Consider the following 5,893-nt stretch of genomic DNA (forward strand, 5'->3'; position numbering starts at 1 on the left):
ACATGATATTGCCCCTTTAACAAAAATGCTGCAATAACTATGTGCTGCCACTAGGAGGCCACAATATCTGAATCAACTACTTATCAAAAAATTAGTTTCCTCCTCATTATTACCCTTTTCAACAGATGATCCAAGTTTAATAATGACAGGATTCAAGATAAAATGAGAAACTAAGAAAACTTCTCCCTCTCTCTTTGGTAAGCTAACAACAACCTGTTAAACATGYGCAGTAGCAGTTTCRTGTTTCACTTCTGTGTCTTACAWCTGYTGAAAAATAAAAACGAACAATGTGGAGCGAAAGGAGGAAATGAGTGCAGCAGCTCRAGAGGAAAACGTGGATAAAAGARGAAAAGTTTGTCAGTATTTCAGATATTTTAACAAGAGGAAGATGTTGTCTGCAAACTATTCAAGATCTACGCAAGTCTGGCAATATGACAAATTTATTTTATCACCTCAGCTGTTCTCACCTGTTGGAGAACTGCAGCATCGTTTTTTTTAATAGAGAAAACTTCATGGACAGGAAGCTAAACATCTTCACCTTCAGAATAAAAGTCCAGTTATAATAAAAAATAACGACCACTGTGCTACTCATTTAGCAAAGGACATGTCAGTATGTTTATTTGGGTTTTTCATAATTATGTTGACCTCTTTTAAGGTTATATTCAAAATAAAAGTATTTTAAAAATCTGTCTTTTATTTGTTCGAAATAAGGAGCAGGAGGAAAAAAAACTCAATAATTATTGATATAGACTGATAGGAAATATTTATATCGTCATGAGCCAGGCATACTCAAATTTTGATTTTTTTAGGCCAAAACCATCCAGGAGTTCATAAGATATTTTGCTAACACTGTAGACAAACACACAAACATGTAGCAGTTCCTTACAGATAAAAGCTTGCATCAACCCTACCAGGAACACAAGCTTTTATTTCTTCAGCCAGCAGCAGAAGTGAAGATCATGCAAGTCATGATGACGTTAAATATAAGACCAGAGGGACGTCGCCCAGTCCATCACAGGACCACCAAGACAAACAACCATTCACACACTCCCTGAAGAAGTACAMGGGGCTACTTAACAAATAAAAATGAGAACAAACAGATTTTCCACTGAGAAATGTCTGCAGCTCAGTAACAGGCTGAGCTCTGCCAGCTGCCACKTAAACAGGTGACATTTTTCAAGTCCAGCTTGTTTTACGAGGCCTGTAATTTCCAAGCGGGGGACAAACATAAAGACTTGATAGTTTAATTGTTATGATTATCAAGCTGTAATTCACCGTGTGTGTAGTTGCAATAAAATGATCTAAACAATACGCCCAATAGTAAATCAGTTTTATTCTCACCCAAATACGTAGCTACACTACTGCTATTTATTGTTAGCTGCAGACAAAAGGCTAACAATGATGTGTTTGCTGGGGTGTGTGTTTGTTGATGTAAGGGGGGCACTATAGGACAAAAACTAACCAAAAACCAGGAGGCAGAAAACTAAACCAACATTAAAGGTGTTGTGTTTAACATCATGTTATCTGCTTCTTTGTCTCAACAGGAAGTTTAATGTCAGCATGGAACAAGCTCACTCCCAGGCAGAGCTAGATTCAAACTAAGCATTATAATTCAGTATGTTGGAGGTGACATTTAGATAAAACAAGATTTATTCACATCATGTCTTTTGATTTAGTAAAGTATAAATATGAAACTGATCCAAACTGGTCTGTGTTTACAWTCATGTTCCAGGTTTAGCACATGACGGGAGTCCTTGAGGCTTATTTTGAGACTCTGCCTCACCTTTTCTTTACAAAGACAAACAGAAGCGATGAGATCCAACGCAAACTCACACAGGTTCTTTGAAAAACACGTCATATGTGACAGTGAGTGCTCGGCAAGCAGCTTTTCGGTGAAGACAACTGCAAACTCCCTTTGTTGTGTGAAGGTTATCTGCTCGTCTCAAAGCGTCTGAATCTGAAAACTGATCTCCTTCGATGGATTCAGGAGAAGTTTGGGCTTGTAAGCACCACACCGAAGCTTCCTGAAAACTGAAACATCTAGAAACTAAAGACAGAAGGAGCTTTCTGCAAAGACACGACCAGATTGAAAAAAAAGGTTTTACAATTTTACCATGTGTTAAAATTATCCATCCATCCATCCATCCATTTTCTTCCGCCTATCCGGGGTCGGGTCGCGGGGGCAGCAGCTTCAGAAGGGAGGCCCAGACCTCCCTCTCCCCAGCCACTTCTTCCAGCTCCTCCGGGGGAACTCCAAGGCGTTCCCAGGCCAGCCRAGAGACATAGTCCCTCCAGCGTGTCCTGGGTCTTCCTCGGGGCCTCCTCCCGGTGGGACATGCCCGGAATACCTCACCAGGGAGGCGTCCAGGAGGCATCCTTACCAGATGCCCGAGCCACCTCAACTGGCTCCTCTCGACGTGGAGGAGCAGCGGCTCTACTCTGAGTCCCTCCCGGATGACTGAGCTTCTCACCCTATCTCTAAGGGAGAGCCCAGCCACCCTGCGGAGGAAACCCATTTCGGCCGTTTGTGTCCGGGACCTCTTCTTTCGGTCATGACCCAAAGCTCATGACCATAGATGAGGGTAGGAACGTAGATCGACCGGTAAATCGAGAGCTTCGCTTTCTGACTCAGCTCTCTCTTCACCACGACGGACCGGTACAGCGCCCGCTTTACAGCAGACGCTGCGCCAATCCGCCTGTCGATCTCCCGCTCCCTTCTTMCCCCATTCGTGAACAAGATCCCCAGATACTTAAACTCCTCCACTTGAGRCAGGACGACCCCCCTGACCCGGAGAAGGCACTCTGCCCTTTTCTGGCTCAAGACCATGGCCTCGGATTTGGAGGCACTGAGCCTCATCCCGGCCGGCATTAAAATTAATCCTCTTTTAAAGAATAAACTCAAAGATAAATATAAGATTTGGTCATTTTATTAGTTAATCATGGCTCTAATGGGAACAATGTTACAAGTCTTTATATTTCATAGTAATAGTACAGTTCTAGTTGAAATATTGGATTAATATTTGGTTCTAACTCGTTTTGAAATAGCAAAAAGATCTGCGAAAACCTTCAGCTCGTTCTTTTCAACTGAGGCTAAATTCATGTTGAGACAGAGCTCCTCCACCCGCAGCTCTGCAGATAATGATGCTCTCTGAAGACGCGTTCAGCTAAAATATGAAGTGATTTAAATATTGTTTATGCATAAACATGAATTCTGTCTAATTTAGTCACAGCTGCCTTTCCACTGCAACTGATTTAAAAACAAGAAACAAAAAGTTCAAAAACATACCTGAGAGAGTAAAACCACACTTGTTAAGAAAAAAACTACAATAATTTAATGAAAAAGTCCTAACTTTTATATTTATTAAAACACTAAAATGCAAAACAAGATGGCCTTAGAGAACCCAAAAATTTAGTCTATTTTATTTTTGAGCTAAAATCTGATGTCTTAGAAGCTGAGAATGATTAGATATGCTTTATTTTGAACAAATGAAATAAAAAATACAAAACAAATTTTGCAACATAATCAGTTATTTTAGCTACYTTTTAAACAAAACAATGTTTAACATTTTTCCATTCCTCAAAATAAGATTATGCTGAATGCATTCCTTTGATTGAATGTATTTCTGCAAATAATCCGACTGAAGGAAATTTATTGTTTACTGATTGTTAATGCATCACACACTGTTTTATTTCTAGACTAACTAGAATTTATTTTGATTACCACTTATTTTGCCTAATCATCTATTTTTTATGATTAAACTGATTTAATCAAGGGTTTGAGTGACAGTTGACTCAAAAAGAATGTGCTCTTTGGTACGTTAGTTAATACACACCTCATTACACTGACCACACATCTTTCTCATCAGCTGACAGGAAGTGTGTGAGAATCTTCATCAAGTGTGTGTGTGATGTGATGATAAAGTGAGAATCTTCATCAAAAGATTCTTCAAAAGAAAACCTCCATCCATCAGCAGTTATTTATATGCTAAGCTATGCGCGTGACGTATGCAGTGGGAGGGATTACTATAATGTATCCCCCACGTCTTTCCCCAGTATAAACACTCAATGCGGTCGGTGACACACATTCTAGATGTCATTGCTGGGCCGCAGCTGCATGTCTTGCATGAAGTATAAACATAGCTTTAGGGAGACTTCCCCCCCATCAACATAATATTTAAGTGGGTGGGGCCAGATTCTGAAGATGGCATTTAAAACAAGATCGTATTTCCTGTTTTGGCACCACCTGAAAAAAAATTTAATTTGTATTTGGCCCAGCCCTGGTATTGTGTGGTCGTCATTCTTACATTCAACATTCAGGTCTATTTGGTGTTTGTCTGGTTGACCTTCCTTTTAGAGCCAGATACAGTACAATTATTTTGTTCTACATCACTTCTGTATGAGATAATAAGTTTCATCAGGTTCCTATATTAATAAAAAAATAACCATATTTGCACAGGGTCACCCTACAGTTTCTACTTCCCGGACTGCTTCAGTCTGGTAAAGCTCAGACTTGGCCAAACCTGTCTGCAGTGAGACAGGAGGATTTTAAAGCTCTCTATAACCCTGTCAATCAAACAGCTTTGCTTCAGTGTGTGTGTGTGTGTGTGTGTGTGTGTGTGTGTGTGTGTGTGTGTGTGTGTGTGTGTGTGTGTTTGTGTTCCCACGTGGGACAGAGTGCGAGCTCATGACTCACCTCCGGCGATGGTCTGAGATTGTGGGAAAAAGAAAGCCGGGGCGGCGGGTTAATCTGAGGAGGGCACAGTTCATCAGATTCCTGGATKGACGAGCGGCAGACGTGGCGGCGAGCAGGAGGAGCCTGAGAAGACCAACACACCAACTGAAACCACTCGTCCTCACTTAGCACCGAGCTCTTTCTGTTTCAGACACCATCGTTTCCATTTATTAAGCACGAGAACACACAGGCAGCCATGTTTCATTCCGCTGAGTCAGCTGTTATTGCAGGTATGCAGCAGGAGGGATTTGACAGTTTTGGCAGAAAACCTTGCGAGCAAACAAGCTGAAACTCATTCAGCTCCAACATATGTCACTCAGACTGCTTCACGAGGATGAAAAATAAAGTCCTTGTACTTACAGTATAAAGTCTAAATAAATATTAATTATTTTTGAGCAGATTTAATAAAAGTGATACCATGTCGATAATAAGTCAAAATTAAAGGTCCTTGAACAACTGAGATCTAAAAGAAAAAGTGTTTTCATCGAACTTTGAAAATAACATTCTGCAGGATCTCATTGTGACTTCAGGAGTATATGTTATAAACAACTCTCAGCTACTACCACTCTATATTTAACCACAATATCTGTAAAACTGACTTGTACAGATGTGTGTTGCTGAGGTTGATTAATTGCTGTGGACATCTTTAACTGGACCGAAAATCAAAACCACCACGTTGTTGTGCTTTCATTAAAAAGTATTCTAAAGATGTTTAAAACTTTGGTTRTTTTCAACGTTTTGATTTTTAACACTTTCAACCATCGAACAAAACAAGAAAGCTGGGTTATCAGCAAAATATCTCACTGGATATTTTTTAACGAATGTTTAACTGATTAAACGTTGGAATTAACACAGCTGCCTCAGCCAAATGACCTTCTATACGGACTCTGATCAATTTTTCAAACTTATGTTAGAGCTGTTTTTCATTTTTGTACTCGTAAGGCTCTATGTAGAGATTCCAAAACTTTTTTTTTTAATCGGACCCCCCATTAAGGATTTAGTGGTCTATAAACGCTGAAAATTAGACCCACATATTGCCGGGATCAGGCAGCACTTTTATCAAAGTCCCTACCTTCTAAACTACAAAATAAAAAATTTAATTACAAACATTGTACTAAAATTTGGTGTGGTAGCTGAAAGTCTTTTACAACACATAACCTG

General features: G+C 39.9%; 1 long non-coding RNA gene across 1 annotated transcript in view; it reads right to left on the bottom strand.

Moving 5' to 3' along the window:
* LOC106521803 (uncharacterized) overlaps positions 1–5,893 on the bottom strand; it is a 248,698-nt gene that overhangs the window by 182,061 nt on the left and 60,744 nt on the right. The window contains exon 3 of the long non-coding RNA XR_001310714.1: positions 4,694–4,816. This is a non-coding gene — a long non-coding RNA (uncharacterized LOC106521803). The remainder of the gene's footprint in view (positions 1–4,693; positions 4,817–5,893) is intronic.

The sequence above is a fragment of the Austrofundulus limnaeus genome, unplaced genomic scaffold (assembly GCF_001266775.1).
Source record: "Austrofundulus limnaeus strain Quisiro unplaced genomic scaffold, Austrofundulus_limnaeus-1.0 Scaffold116, whole genome shotgun sequence".
Lineage (NCBI taxonomy): Eukaryota > Metazoa > Chordata > Actinopteri > Cyprinodontiformes > Rivulidae > Austrofundulus > Austrofundulus limnaeus.